The sequence below is a fragment of the Phascolarctos cinereus genome, unplaced genomic scaffold (assembly GCF_003287225.1).
Source record: "Phascolarctos cinereus isolate Bilbo 61053 unplaced genomic scaffold, phaCin_HiC Scaffold_1;HRSCAF=81, whole genome shotgun sequence".
Taxonomy (NCBI): domain Eukaryota; kingdom Metazoa; phylum Chordata; class Mammalia; order Diprotodontia; family Phascolarctidae; genus Phascolarctos; species Phascolarctos cinereus.
The window spans coordinates 14008371-14024341 of record NW_027555514.1 but is presented as its reverse complement, the minus strand read 5'-3'; the positions used below and the strand labels follow the sequence as shown (position 1 = coordinate 14024341).

The 15971-nt window shown below is 45.3% G+C and overlaps 1 protein-coding gene across 4 annotated transcripts in view; it reads left to right on the top strand.

Annotated features, from left to right (window-relative positions):
* RAPGEF5 (Rap guanine nucleotide exchange factor 5) overlaps positions 1 to 15971 on the top strand; it is a 240308-nt gene that overhangs the window by 88181 nt on the left and 136156 nt on the right. Inside the window, exon 1 of one of the 4 annotated variants that reach the window (XM_078150767.1) lies at positions 4654 to 4674. The exons of the other annotated variants lie outside the window; for them this stretch is intronic. The gene's annotated coding sequence lies outside the window, so the exon portion shown is untranslated. Of the gene's footprint in view, positions 1 to 4653; positions 4675 to 15971 lie in introns of those variants that run through there. 4 annotated transcript variants of the gene reach the window in all.

Genomic DNA, 15971 nt, shown 5'->3' with positions numbered 1-15971 from the left:
CTTCAGAATATGGGCTGTCCAGAGCTGTGGAATTATCACTTTCCTGGTCCTTGTCTTTAAGTCCTTCTAAATGCAGACTACATCTATGTCACCTTTTGGGGCAGCTATAGCACAGTTAAATCATTGGACTTGCAAATCATTGATTGAGCCCTAGAAGAGCTGTTATTTAGTTATACTTCCCTTTCTCATAATGTCATTATGGGTTTTATTTTTAATATCTGACAGTACAACTTTATATTGGCGCAATGGGTAAATCACTGGGCCTGGAGTCAGGAATCAATCAGTCATCACTCAGGAAGACCAGAGTTCAAATTCTACTTCAGACTACTTACTAGTTGTGTAACCCTGGGCAAGTCACTTCATCTCTCAATGCCTCATTTTCCTCAGCTGTAAAATGGGCATAATAGCACCTGCCTTTCAAGGTTGTTGAGATGCTAAAATGAAATAACATAGGTAAAGTACATTGTCAACCTTTTGTTATTCAGTCCTTTTAGTCCTCTCTGACTCTGTGTGACCCCATCTGGGCTTTTCTTGTCAAAGACACTGGAGGGGTTTGCCATTTCCTCCTCCAGCTCATTTTACAGATGAGGAAACTAAGGCAAACAGGGTGAAGTGACTTGCCCAGGGTCACACAGCTAATAAGTGTCTGAGGCCAGATTTGAACTCAGATCTTCCTGATGCCAGGCCTGCCTCTCTATCCACTGCACCAGCCAGCTGCCCGTGTAAACCTTAAAGTGCTACAAAAATGCAACCTATTTTTATTGTAATTATTATTATTAATATCATTTCTGGCCCATCATTCTGCCCATTGAGATATTCTACGGTCCTGATTCTGTCATCCAGTGTGTTAGCTACACCTTCTAATTTTGTGTGATCTGAAAATTTCATAATGATGCCATCAAGGGCCTTTATTGAAATCATCCATAAATGTGCCAAAGCTCTCCCTTTGGAGTTCCTTTCAGAAGGTGATTGATGGATTTTTTCTCTCTTTACTTTATCCTCTGATTCTCATAGACCCAGGCAGTTTTCGTTTATGATTTCTTGAAATACTGTGTTTGAGATTGTTTTTTGCATATTTTTTCAGGGAGTTCAGTGATTTTTAAATGTTCTGTCTTTGACCTGATTTCCAGATCCATACATTTTTCTTTACCAACTATCTTCTATTTTCTTCTATTTTTAAATCTTTTGATTTTGTTCTAATAGTTTCTGGTTATTTCAGTCATTCATTTCTGTTTGGTCTAATGCAGTTTTCAGAGATTCCATTTCTTGGGGAAGGTTTAGGCATACACTCTGCCAAGCCACTTTTTCCTCTGAATTCTTTCCTCAATAGTTTTTCACTAACTTTTTATCTCTTGTTTAATTTCTTCTAGGGTCACACAGCTAATAAGTGTCCGAGGCTAGATAGGAATTTGCGTTTTCCTGACTCCCAGCCTGAAGCTCTATCCACTGTACTACCTGGTAGCCTTCTCATTGATTTCTTGATTATTATTCACACTGGTGTGAGCGCCAGAGTTTTACTAGAGTAGGGATGTGGCAGATGGGATTCCTCTGTCGTGTTCAGGCATCTTGGCCAGTAAGTCCCTCTTAGCTTATGCATAGTTGTGGGGTTTTTAAAAAAGAAATATAGGGATAGAGACTAGACCTGCCATTTCACTGATATAGTGACCTCCCTGGTAAGGAAATTTTATCCACCAGTGCAGGTTAGCTCCTTCTCTGACACTTCAATCAGAGAGTTGCCTAGAGCACTGATTTGCCCAGGGTCACTAGCCAGTAGGTATCAGAGGTGGGGTTTGAACCCAAATCATAGGACCATCATAGGGTCATAAATTCAGAGCTAAAAGAACCCAAGAGATCATCAAATCCAGTCCCTTCATTTCACAGATGAAGAAACCAGGGTGACTTGACCATGGTCGCCCAGCTGGTAGGTAGCTGAGGTGAGACTCAAACCCAGACTCTCCCTGACTCCAGCACTGTCTATTACACCACCCTCCCCTCCTACTTCAGAAATATAGATTGCATTTTAAAAGGCAGTAGATAAATTACTCTATTTGTGTTCCCTTCTGCACATTTAAAAATGTTTTATTGCTTCATTTTCGCACATCTGCCATGGTCGACTTCTTTACCACATCTATGTCTTCACCATGTCCCCTCCCACCATCCTTTCTTAGAATAAGGATGTATTGTTCAGCAAAGCCAACCAGTGCATCTGCCATGTCTCTTCCTCTCCTTCAGTCTATCACCAAGGAGTGGGCAGGGTTTGTCCTCAGCTTTCTGGAGTCCTAGTTTCCAGAATGAACATGAGATAAGCCCTCCCTCTTTGCGTCAGTGACAGCTGGGGACTCTCTTCAGTTTGGTACTCAGGTAAACCATTTTCTAGGACTTGGTTTGCCTACTATGTATGGCATGAGGGCAAATTCCAATTCCTGTAGTAACCCAGTAAAGCCTAAGATATCCTCTCATTCCCAGTGGCTTTAGGGATGGATAAATTTAAAAGCTAACCTGGCCTTTGAAGTTCATCATTATTGGGCATCCTTTTTGTTTGATACAACTGGGATTTCACGAGTGTAAAAAACGTCAGGTGAGGAAACTTCTACCAACGCAGATGGCCAACTTTTCTGCAGCTGATGATCTCAGAGAGTTCCCTGGGCCATCAAGAAATTAGGAGACTTGGCTAAGGTCACATAGTCAGTATGGAACCCAGTTCTTCCTGCTTTCCAGGACAGCTTTCCGTTCACTACACCACAGACTCTCTTGCGTCCTTGTTGGTCTATTCCGAGTGAACAAATGTTTTACTCTAGGAGAAAACCACTTTGAAGAGTGAGTATTCTTGCTGCCATATAAAGGAGATGGAAAAATACTCCAAACTTGAGTTTTTTTGTGTGTGCCCTGGACTCTTTGTTGTTCATTTCCAGGGGAATGATTTTTTAAAAAAATTTTCAAGTCCAAGGCTTACTTGAATCTGCTTTCTAGTTTCTGTAAAATATGGCCCTTTGGATCCAGGAGTCGTGTTGAGGAGAATTTAAGAATCATGTTTTAGAAGGGTGAGATTGGATTCTTCCAATAGCCCCCAAGGCCACTTTGAAGAGGAAAGAGCAGCCTGGGAGTTTCACAGGCTGGGAAAATCATTCTTATCTCGAATTTCCTCCTTGCTTCTGACCAGGATGAGAGGATTTACTTAGACTTGTTCTCAAGGTCTTATTGGCAGCCTGAATGTTATCATGAAAATAAAAGATGATATTGAAAATGGGGGGTTGTTATCTGTGCTGAAGGGTGTTAGATAATAAGAGTATGGTGCCCAATTATTTTTAAATTAGGATTTCAGTAAGAGAGGCAACCCAGCATAATGATAATAATAACACCAATAATAATAGTTTGTGTTTACAAAGCCCAGAAGGGGTAAAGAAACTTGTAAAGCGGCAGAGACAACATCTGAACCCACGTCCCCTGGTGCCAAATGGGTGCTCTTTCTACCTCACCCAAGTGCCTATGATACTGGAAAGTTTTCCTGAACCTGCCAGTACCAGATCCTGCCTCAGAGATGGATGACCCAGGTTGCTCTGCTCTTCATGAATCACCGCTATCTGCTTCACACCATGACAGTTGTGGGCCATAAATCTCCTTTCTTTTGGAGAACGGCTTGTTCCAGCATTCCCAGTGCAGCTCATCTCTCCTTGATCACCAACACGTCTGCTGTATCCCCATGGAACCAGCCCATCTTCACCCATCCATGATTTTGCTTGATTGCAATCTACTGGCCACTCCCCCATGTTAGTTTTTGGTTTTGTTTTTGAAGTCATACAGAACATTGTGAGTCCTCAGGTCAGGGACTTTGATACAGTCCAAAGCTGACATTTTATTAATTTTGAATTTGATATTTTGAAAATGAGAAAATAAGAGGGCAGGCCCCATCCCGGACTAATTGGTGATGGAGGGGGCAGATGTTCTCTTAATTTCCCTTCCTGCTCCCACTGGGCTATGGTGAAGATTACGCTTCCCCCCAGCCCTCCCCCTCTAATCCCATGACACTGTTTATTGTAATTAGAGACGTTAAGTCCAGATGATCAGCCATGGTTCCTGGGTAGGCTCTAACCCAGAAATCCTTCTGTGACTGTCTTCGTATGGCCGGTGAGGCTCCAGATTTCATGATGCTGAGTCACTGAATCTTCAGGATTATATGGAATTGGAGAAATGATGAGCAAAAGGTGAAATAACCTCCTAGTCAACCACTGGAGGCCCATTCAATTGGTAAAGGAAACTGATTAACAGAAGAAACAGCTACTAACTAATGACATTTGAGGGACAATCTGGTTGTCTCTGACTTTCATTTGCTTCTTGGAATTCTCTGGGTGCCTTCTTGATTATTTTAAAATGAAAGTATTCAATACTTATGTTTCAATCCAATTTGACAGCCATTCATTAAGGGCCTGGAGTGTACAAGACAAAAGCAAAGCCCACCCTGATCTCAAGGATTTCTGTCCACTGGGTAGGGGTGGGGATGGGGTGTGATGAGCACACAGATGACCAAATATGGGGTGGATACAAAATAATGTAAATGAGCTTCAAGAGGGGAGTGGTCACACTGTTGGCTTAGGAAACTTGTTTGTAGGTGCTCAAATCCAGCCCAGTCAATGGGTGCAAAAAAGCCTGGAGAAAGCTGATCCCTGCCTTTGAAAGGTACCCTTGAGGGAAGCTAGTAGAAAAAGAAGTCCAGAGAATCTGGAGTAGGGCCCATCTAGGATAGAAAGTGTGAATAAAGCTGGAAATGGAGGTACCTGGAGGAACTAACCAGTCAGAGGAAGGGGCTGCAGAGGGAGCAGGATCTTTGAGGAGAAGGGATGGACAAAGAAATCAGGAGAGTATGGCTTTGAATGGAATGAAGGAAAATGGGGAAACTGAGGCTGAGACACTGTGGCTTAACCAGGGTCCAGCAGTATCCATGACCTCTTTGGATGTCTCCCATAGGGGGTGGATGACCACTCGTCAGGGTGTGTTATAGTGGGGATTCCTTTGTGTATGAATTGGTCTTAATGGTTGTTGAGATCGCTTCCATTTCTGTGGTTGTGGGGCCCAGTCTTTGGATTCCAAGCCCAGCACAATACCTGGGTAACTGCTCTAAACTGAAGCTCGTTCTTTGTACTAGCTTGGAAAGGACATTGGATTTGGGGACTCTTGGCTCGGCCACCAATTCCTTATGTGACTTTGGGGGGATTGCTGAACTTTCCTGGGTTGTGATTTCCTCCTCTGTGAAATGAAAGGGTTGGCCATGATATCCTTGAAGGTCAGTGATCCCGTGGGAGATAGTGGGAACCCAAGCTGAGCCCTGCCCACCCCTATCCTTCAGAGAAGTGGAGCAAGGCACATCTGTGCAGCTTAGTGTTGTGAGGCAGCCATGCCAATATGTTGGCTGGATTTTAGAAACTTTGCTGAAGATAAGAAAACATGGTTTGCATGTTTTCTTTTGGGGTCTGAGAACAGTGAGGAGGGGAATGCATAATGCCAATTTTTTGAGAGCTGAGAAATGGCTTCTAGCATCCTGGCTCCTGGGATCAGATTTGCTACGTGGGAGCTGAATGAGCCTAGGGGGACCCCATGCTACCAATTCCATATTTGTCCTCTACTGAAGGTCAAATTAAAGTTAATGACCCTTGACCCACTAGAGAGCTGAGCGCTGTGGCATGTAACGGATTCTTAATATGAGAGGGAGGAGGGAGGGAGAGAGAGAGAGAGAGAGAGAGAGAGAGAGAGAGAGAGAGAGAAGAGAGAGAGAGAGAGAGAGAGAGAGAGAGTGCCTCATGCCATGCCATGCCATGCCATTCGATGCATGACTTCTGGGATTCCCTGGCTTGCCAACCCTGCCCCTCCCTTCTTGTCTCCCTCAGTGCCCCTGCTGTGTGCCAGCTCTCCAAATCAGAAGTCCATAATGCAATCAGAAGCCTTCTCATTAATGATTTCCAGTTTGCCTTTGTTTTTTTAATTAGTTGGTTGTGGCAGCTAATGCAAGCCTGGACACAGCCTCAGAGGCAGATTCTTTGGGGGGGGGGTTGGGGCACACCATTGCTGCTGGGATTCTTTGGGGAAGGGGCGTGTGTATTTGTTTGGGGGTGTCTGGGGAAAGATAGATACTGCCCTAACTTAAGCATGATAAATCCATGTTGCTCTGATTTATTTGTTGGTGTGGGGGAGGAGGGAGTCAATTTCTAAAAGCTACCCTGTGAATTATTAATTAGGGGGTTCATCAGAAACCAGATGCCGGGTATAGTCTAGGAAATTGAATAAAAGCCTTGTGTTTGGGAGGGACAACGAGGGATTTATCTCCAAAACTCATTTTGAAAATTTAGGGTTCTGGGCATGGCTCCTTGCTCTGGAGTACAGATCAAACTGAATTTGAGGCTCTGTCTTTCCATTGTCTGTTGCTTCCTTCCACCTTTTTCTCTGCTCATAGTTTCGGCATCGTGGCTAAGGCCCCCAACACTTCTCCCTTCTCAGGGAGTCTCCCTGCTTCCAGCCTTGCTCTTTTCTAACCTCTTCCCAGCGTTCTGCCTAGTTCATATTCCTAACGCACAGATCTGACCTTGTCACATGCTTACTCCCCCTTCTTCCCAAGTCTGCACTGCTTCCCTCTTGCCTCTAGGAAAAAGTCCTGAGGTACCCATTTCCCACCCCCACCCTCCAATATGGCTCCTTCTTCCTCTTCCGGCCTGGCTTCCTCTCGCTCCCTGTTTACATCCACTCTTCTCCATTCCTGCAGGTGTGCGAGTGGCTCCTTTTCCATTTCCCACCTTTGCACCTTTGCCTAGCTCATCCTCCACCTCTCAGGATGCCCAGTGATTGGCCTAACTTGGTACTGTGTTCCCTGTGCTTTATACTTCTCTCTCAATTCTGCTTACCCCACAAATCTCCAGGAGCTTTGAATGCCATGAACACTAGTTCCCACCTTCGTAGCTTTGCAAGATACTTCTCTGATCATGATCCATCAGAGTATGATTGTAACCCTAGTACAGATGAAGAAACTGAGGCTGAGAAAGGCAGCAAGAGTCACGGTGCGAATAAATATCGAAGCCAGTATTGGAATCACCGTGTTCTGACTGTCAGCCCAGAGCACTCATCTCCTGCTGTCCCATCCAAGTCAACAAGTTTACAAAGACCCAACAGCCCCTTAAGGACTTGTAACTTTCTGGGAGAACATGTCCACTAATAAATGAATAAAGATATGCACAAAATACAAATAAAAGAATGGGAGGGGCACTAGCCTGGAGGGGGTGGGAATCAAGAAAATCCTTATTCAGGAGGGGACAGCCTTATTGGGAACACAAGTCCCAGAAAGTGGAGGTGAGGAAGCAAAGCATTCCGGGCAGGAGGAACCAGCCTGTGCAAAGGCGTGAAGGCAGGAGATCGAATACTGTGTCTTGGGAACAGCAAGCATTAAGAATAGCATACAATGAGCCTGGAGAAGATAAGCTGGAGTCTTATTCTGAAGAACTCTAAAAACCAGATTGAGAACTTTGTATTTTATCCAGAGGTAATAATCAGACCCTGGTGTTACCTTATTGGAGGGGAGTGAGGAAGAATCACGCCATCAGAGATTTGGAGCAGGAAGGAGTCTTGAGGTAACTGCAGTCGTAGAGTTAAGTGACTTATCCCAGATCACGCAGCTAGAAAGTCTTTGTGTTGAGATTTGAACTCTGGCTTTCTGACCCCAAGGCCAGCAGCTTGGCCATTATCCCAAACCAAATTGTGCTTTAGGACTAACATCTGGCTGTCTGTGCGGCCCCAGGCCAGAACTGAGGAGACCCATTGGGAAGATACTGAAGAGTCCTGGGGCTAAGAAACGTCATTCAGCATGAATATAAAGGAGTTCCTCCCCCTGTCCGGAGAGTCCTCCTATGCCATTACCCTGAGGACCTGGAGCATCTTGGAATTAACAAATGGCATCAGGTTGTAGAGTGTGGCATTCACGTCTGGCCTCTTCTCCCCTAGGTTGTAAGTCCTACCAAGGGTTCTTGGAACTTGTTAGGGTTAATTTTATTATTTAAAATAATGATGGACTGTTTTACCTGCATCAAGGTTCCTGGGTATACTTGAGCAGAATCATTGAACCCATTAAAGAATAACCTTTCGGAATTAGAAAGGGAAAAGATTGGCCATCTGTCTGTTCCTCCCCAGACCTGATGCCAGACTCCTCAGTAGAGTAGAGGTGGAGTGCTGTCCAGCTTTGGCTTGAAGACCGTCAGTAAGCAGGAGCCCACCATCCCCAGGGTCAAACCATCCCACCTTTGGACTCATTGATTCAGTTAAAGAACAAGCATTTTGTAAATGCCTCCTCTGTGCAGGGGTCAAAGAGATGACTCCCCCCCAAATGTAAGTGACCCGTGAGCCCCGTGCTTGGAGAAAATCTGATCTTGACAGCTCGGCAGGGGACAAATCGGAGTTGTTCATTTTCAATCCGATGTTCTGACAGCAGGAGGAGTTCTGGAAGAAATTAATCTTTCTCACGAGAGAGGTGTGAGGCAGAGAACCCAGTGAGGAGGCCATTGTCATAGTCCAGGTGAGTGGGATGAGGACCTGATCAAGGGTGTGGCCAGGTGAGGTGAAGAGGAGAGATATTATGGAGGTGGAATAGACAGGAGCTGGTACCAGCTGGGACGTGAGGTGTGAGAGGGAAGAGGAGAGGATGACTGGCGAGGCTGAGTCTGGAGCCCAAGGTGCTCCCTCAGACAAGGAATCTTCTTTGGGGAATGAAAGGGGCAATGAGCCAGACATTGGTGTATTTTTAGACATTTCTTATTGATGCCTTTGTTTTGTTTTGTTGTTTTCTGAGGCACTTGGAGTTAAGTGACTTGCCCAGGGTCACACAGCTCCTGTCAAGCGTCTGAGGTCCAGGGCTGGTGCACTATCCGCTGTGCTGCCTTGACACTCCTGATAACCTTCATTTGAACATCGCCTTCATCTCCAATACATCTCCTTTCCCACCTCGTCTGTGGGGCTCTCTCCTTTGTGACAAAGCTTGAAAAAGCATCAGAACATTCAGCACGATCACCTGCACTGGCTTAGCACGATTCTCAAGGAGAATCTTTGCTTTGGGTCTATTATTCTTCCATCATCTTTCAGTTGTGTTTTTCCATTGGATAGATGCTTTCCAAAAAGAAATGGCTCCTTGTGGAGATGGACGCTCTGTTCCTACATTTTGGATGAATGTAAAAGAAAGACATTTTCATCTAGGGGCTCAAAGTCCACTGTCAAAATCAGCTGATTTTCAGGTTCCTTGCATTATCATCCCATTTCCACAGGTGGTGTAAGTGAGGTACTTGAGTTCAGTTTACTCCCCCAAGTCTAGAATAAATGCTTGTTTTCAGTTAGTCATTTGGCAAACAAAGACCAAACTAAAAAGAGTTGGGCCTGATTGACCCTCTGACTTGTTTTCTGCATAAATACACACCAGCCATTTGGCTTTTATGGATTTGCTGCTAGAAATTCTCAGTGAAAATAGATGCATTGGGCTTTGAAGTCTCAGAAGTGTTCCCTCAGGTATCAAAATGGCACCATTCAGGTCCCCCTCCAATGCTTCCCGTGTTGGAGGTGTGGAGATGACCCTGTTCTCTCCCCTGGATTGGAGTGGTCGAGACAGGAAGCCATGCCTCCCTCCTTGGCAGAGTTCATCCCCCACTTCAGAGCTCCCTCCTGGGGCTGACCTCTACTGGCCTGTGAATGTAAGCTTGCCAACAAGCCGGGCCTGGACGATGCTGTCAATCTGTCCACTGGGGACATCTTGTCATTCTCCTCTTTGGCACCCCTCTTCTATTTCTTGGTCTGAGAACAGTCAAGAAATCCAATTTCCTGTTATCCTTGCTTCAGACAGACATGGCACTCCACTCACCCTTCCCAGGTATTCCTAACCCAACCCGTCCTTCTTGGTCAATTCTACCTATGTATGCTATCTCCCTCCTGGACCATAAGCTCCATGAGAATGGGGGCTGTTCACTTTTGTATTTGTTTCTCTTGTACCCAGCACAGTGCCCAGAACATAGTAGGTGCTTAATACATGTGCATTCATTCATTCAGTCAGTCAGTCTTGTAGGCTAAGCCAGCAGAGTACAGCTATGGCAGGTCCTACCCAGTGGTGTGACTTGGGGGGAGGGGTCAATAGTGGACTTAATTCAATAAGTACTAGAATTGAGCCTCTGCTGAATGCCAGCACTGTGCCAGGCTCTGAGGACATAGCCAATGACAAAATGAAAGACAAAAGTAACCATCCCTTCTCAGGAGCTTCCATTCCCCTGGGGGAGAAATGTGAGTATAAGGCATAGTTATTTGCATGCCTAGTAAATGTGCTGATATTGGGGAGAGGAGGCAGAGTACTAACTGTGACTGGGGGGTCAGAAGGAAGGTGGTCCTGAGCAGGAAGGAGGAGAAGGACTTTCCAAGCCGGGGAGGCCACGTGTTTAAGGCCCAAGGGTGGAAGTGGAATATTAAGGGGAAGAGGACGCAGACCAGTCTGGCTGGAGCCTTGAGCTCCAGAGCAGATGTGGCACCATACGGAGTTTAAGGAAGACAGACTTTGGAGTCAGAGGGACTGAGTTCAGAGGCTGCCTCTGAGCCTTATTTCCTGCCTCTGGGATGTTCAGAACATTCTTCTCTGGGCTTCAGCTTACAGGAGGGGGGTGAGCCTGGTGGCCTGTGATCCCATGAGAAAGGATGACAATCGGTCTGGAAAGAAATGCTGTGCGGAGAGGTCGGTTTTTCATCTCAGCCTTCGGGATTCTTGCCCAAGGTGAGGGAGAGAAGTCCATCTCCTGCTTGGCCACAGGGTGACATTTTTTTTGGTCTCAGCATCTGTCCTGTACAGCTAGGTCTCCGTTAGTTCAAAGAATGCATCCCTCTGGTGAATGGTCCCATGTATTCTAATTCATACTATTTAGAGTTAAAACTGAAAAATATGGTCATTGGTTTCAGCCCAATGGAAATTTGTGGTCTGAATTAAAATATTAGGACCACCACACGGGATTCATGTGTTTTTGTTACTTGGAATATACCCAGAATGACAAGAAGCTTGTTTACAGTCTGAAGGTCTGAGTTCAAATCTAGCTCTTGGACTTAGTACTTTATGGGACTTTGGGAAAGTGACTTTGGGCCCCAGATTAGAGGGTTGGACAAGAGGATACCCAAAGTCTTTTCCTGCTTGAACCCTTTGATATCACAAACCCATGAGACGGGCCCCTTAGAACGGGTGAATCTGCGCAAACTGGGATTGAAATGAAGAGGAAGACAGATCTGAAATCACAGATCAGTTGGAAATAGGAAACCCCATCATACCTTTGGCCTGATGTGGGGGTGGGAGGTAGAATTGTCCTTTGGGGTCTGTTCCTGACTCATTGGGCCGTGCTGGGTCAGGCCCTGGCTTCTCAGAGCTGTCCAGGAGGCTTTTCTCGTGAGAATGTTTGCAGAATACATGGGAACATTCTCAAGCCTATTTGTGCCAGTGACAATAAATACTAGAGAAAAATGACGAGAATTATTGCTATATTTTATTTTGTGGACATCTGGGCTGGCCTCAGCAGTCACAATGAGTGATTTTTTCTGGGGGAAAACACATAATCTTCAAGATATTTCATTTTAGGAGCTGGTTTGAACCAGTGTGAGCAGGAAAGGGACTGAGTCAGGAACCCTGTTAACTGGACCCGAGCCTGGCCATTTCCTGGTCATCTGGACAGGGCTGGGGTCTGGCAGCAATGGGCGGGGCAGCCATCCTTTCACGAAGGAAGTTAACAGCTTGGCATTGTAACTGAAACCTTTCCTAATGGAGGTTCACTTTATGACCTACTTAGACCAATTGAGGAAGTTCACACCTTTTTGTGCTATTGTTCCAGTCTGGCAGCCAAAAAGGACGGGAGCACTTTATCTTTCTCACCAGAAGGAAAAGAGCTGAGAAGTTGGAAGCCTTGGCCCATTGGGCACTCCTCAGGCTTCAGGGAATGGGAGTCTCTTGGGCGTGTGTGTGTGTGTGTGTGTGTGTGTGTGTGTGTGTGTGTGTGTGTGTGTGAGAGAGAGAGAGAGAGAGAGAGAGATGGGGGGCATTACTCCCACATTGGTACAGAAGGCCACCTTGTGACTTTATAAAGGTGATGTGACTTGCCCAGGGTCACACAGCTAGTTAGTGTCTGAAGCTGGATTTGAACTGAGATCTTCTTGACCCCAGGCCCGGTGCTCTATCCACTGCATGCCAGCTGCAGCTGCTGCAAGAAGCTTTCTTAGGTGCCTACCCTGTGCTAAATGATAAGAGCAGGAGTGCACAAAGCTAGCCACTGCCTCAAGGTGACGTGGGATAAAGCGCCAGGCCTCAAGTCAGGAAGATTCATCTGCCCGAGTTCAAATCTGATTTCAGACACTCACTAGCTGTGCGACCCGGGGCAAGTTGCTTCACCCTGTTTGCCTCAGTTTCTTCATCTGTCAAACGAGCTGGAGAAGGAAATGGCAAAGTGCTCCAGGATCTTTGCCAAGAAAACCCCAAATGGGGTCACAGAGAGCTGGACAAGACTGAGCCATCTGAACAACACCGAGGGCATGCCAGTGCATTTTCCTCTGGTTGGGCATTCTCTGAACTCTAAAAGAGATCTCTGAGCTCCGCTGTGATCCAATCGGGCATTTTCATTGTTAGAGGATTCCTAGGTGCTCCTTCTTTTGGGGCTGTCTCTCAGCTGTCCTCAACCTCCCCACCTCTGCCTCATGCCACGTCTGTGCTTTACACAGAACAGAGACATGAGGGACAAACGGACAGACCTTTCCTTCCTTCCCTCCGTAAGCTGCTCACCCCAGAGAGGGATCTTGTGTCTTCCACGTTGGGCCTGTCTATCCGGCTTCATCTGAAGCAAATTTTCTGGAATGATTATAAACCATGAGAGTAGGGTCTGGTTGGAATAAACACTAATGGAAACAGTGACGAGTCTTTAATTCTAATTTCGCTAGAATGTAGAGGCTGTGGGGCTTTATTCCTGTTAGTGGTCTAGAGGCTGGTTTCTCTTTTGAACTGTTCAGGAGGAATTAAATGCCTTACTCAGAAAGACTAACAGAACTCTTTGCACTTCTGTAATGTTGTATCCCTCTGAGCAAGCTCTTCAGAGGACTCATCTTAGTTTTTGAGAAACCTCCCAGAAAAAAACAGAAAGCAAATAAATCACCTTCCTAGGAAGGAAGAAATCAAATCTTGAAGAGTTCTTGCCATCGGCTGAGCAGCTGTGTGACCTTGGGTAAGGCACATCTTTCTGAGCCTCAGTTTTCTCATCTGTTAAAAGGGAATGAACCTCAAATGACCTTTCCTGCGTGAGCTCTCTCTCTATCATTCCCTCTACTCGTTCTCTCTCTCACTATATCTATCTATCTACAAACATATATATGTGATATTATGATCCCATGAACCATAAGTGAGGATAAAAAGTGTGAACCTTTAACCCTTTGGGTGTCTCTTGTAAATGCACTCATTTGAACTGTGCTTCGGTGGGTTAATATCTATTTGTGTCCTTTCATCATTCTTCCCTTTTCTGGAGCTAAAGGAAGACTTTCTTCCCTTTTGGTCCTTTCAAGTTTTCACCTATGATTATATCACTTACAGAATTCTGGATGTGGAGACTCCCTCCACCAACTCAGCCTCTCTGTAACTTTGAGCAGATAAATAGAGCATTTATTAAGCACTTTCTGTGTGCCTGTCACTTGTGAATAGAGGCCATAGGGCTAGAAGTGGTAGGCATTCCATTTTACAGAGAGGTTAAGTAGCTCGTCCCAGGTCACACAGTCTTCTTAGGTTTTTAAGTTAGCTCACACGGGCTCAGACCTCCACTGGACTATGATATGGGGGAGATGTTAAAAACAGACAAGAGTGAATGCTGTTTTTCTGGCTGTTGGTATATATGATCAGGTTTCCCTTTCTTTTAAATATCACTTTTTCTTGTTTCTTATCTCTGACTTGGATGAGCACAGAGAAGGGTCCCAGGTCTCAGCCCTTGGCCAGCTGTTGCAGGTTTTTTGAACGTGTCACATGTAAGGGAACAATCCCAGGATCAGGGATTGCCCAGGATGGTTTTTCCCATCCCATCTTTGCTCTGGTCAGGTTAGAATAATAAACTAAAGAGACCTAAACCAGAAAGAAAGCTCCGTCCCAATCCTAGCCCAAGCCAACATAATGTGAAACTCTGCTTAAGTGGGAAATTGCTTCTTCCTTATAGTTTATGACTTGAAATTCATTGAAATTGGAAAAAAAAAGTTCACAAGGGTGTCACCCTCTGTGGTCCTTGCCAAAGCCGTATATTTGTTTTATGTGTAGAAGTTTATGGGGCTGTCCATAAATCCTTCGAAGCTCAGGCTAATTCACTGCCTTTCCCCCAGTGGAACATGAGAATCACTTGCTAAGCCATATTCTTGCAGTAATATTTCTTTGTCCATTACGCATTCCCAATGAGAAGTGTGTTTTCTTTGTAGGGATGCTGAGGTTGGGGATGAAGAGCCTGCCAGGCCTTTGAGGAACCCTCTCTGTGCCACACAAGAGGGAAGTCCAGCGGAGAAGCCTAGGCCAAGCCCCTTTTATCCTTCCCGGCTGACTCCTGCTCCTCTATAAAACAGGAGCAATTATGTCTTCCTATTTACCCGATGACTGAGGGTGAGGGGGGAAGGAATGTGTGGATATTTTCCTAACCCCAAATCAGGACACTGGTTAGACAAAGATTTTTGATTTTGGAGGGACAAAGGGATAGAACATTTCAAGTCAGATTCAGGCTGTGAATCCTGTCAGCCTCATGGAAGGGTAGGATGGGCATTAGTAAGTGAATGTACAAAGTGCTTTGAGCTCCTCCTTTATTTTTTTGTCTGGACCTGTGATATTATTGGTATAGGGAACTCTCTTGTAAGTAAGTACATATACACTTCCTCCTCCCATGATGATCAGGAATTCATCTGTAATATATACTCTTAAAAAATATTTTGACAGCTATATTTTACTATAATTGGTTTCCTTTGTAATCCTATGCAATTTATCTTATTCACTTAATCACATTCTTCTGAGAAGGGATGAATATTAATAATAATAATAATTAAAATTTACATAGCACCTGCTATGGGCCAGGGACCATGCTAAATGCCTTACAATTATTATCTCATTTGATGCCCCCAGCCACCCTGGGAGGAAGCTCCTATTATTTTCCTGCTCTATAATGATAATAATAACAATAGCTAACATTTCTATAGTGCTTACTTCGTGTCAGTCCCTGCCCATCAGGATGTCCACCCTGTGAACCTCAGAGCCTGGTGGCTTAAAGGACCAGAGGTGGCTGGTCTTGGATGAGATCACAGATTTTAGGAGTCCAAGATTCGGCCTTGCTAACTTTCACTGAAATTGACGCTCAATATTGCCAGAATTCAGTGAGGATTTGGTGTAGAAATGGGATGTGAATTTCCTGAGAGGTTTTCCAAAAAGGTATCGGGAGCCCCGTGACTGACTCCCCAGTGTAGGACCCACCCCACATGTAACATGGTTTCAATAATGCCTCTTCTTAAATCTGGTTTGAAGCAGGCTTCTGGGCCACCCCCACTTCCAATGAAAACCTACTGGCACCGGGCTTTTATACACTATTAAGCAGTATTTGCTCCCCTGCACTTAGCCCTTTCTGCAGCTTCCCCGCCCCAGCTTTCAGAGGAAATAAGCTTTGTTTTGGGGGCTTCCATCCCTCCATGCCCAGCTGGCCTGAGCTCCAGCAGCTCCTGGGTTAGAGGCATGAAAAAACCTGTTGGCTGCAAATTGACAAAGCAGGCTTGCCCCAACTGCTGTTACCTGGCCTTCCAAGGCTCAGCTGGAGGGGCTGATGCATTATCTGAGGAATTTACTCACACAATCTGCCCTTCCCTTTTCTACAGAAAAGCGCTTTGCTAAAGCAGGGAGATTAGACCAGTAAATATAATAGGGATGAAGGCCATTTTGATCTGGGGGATTT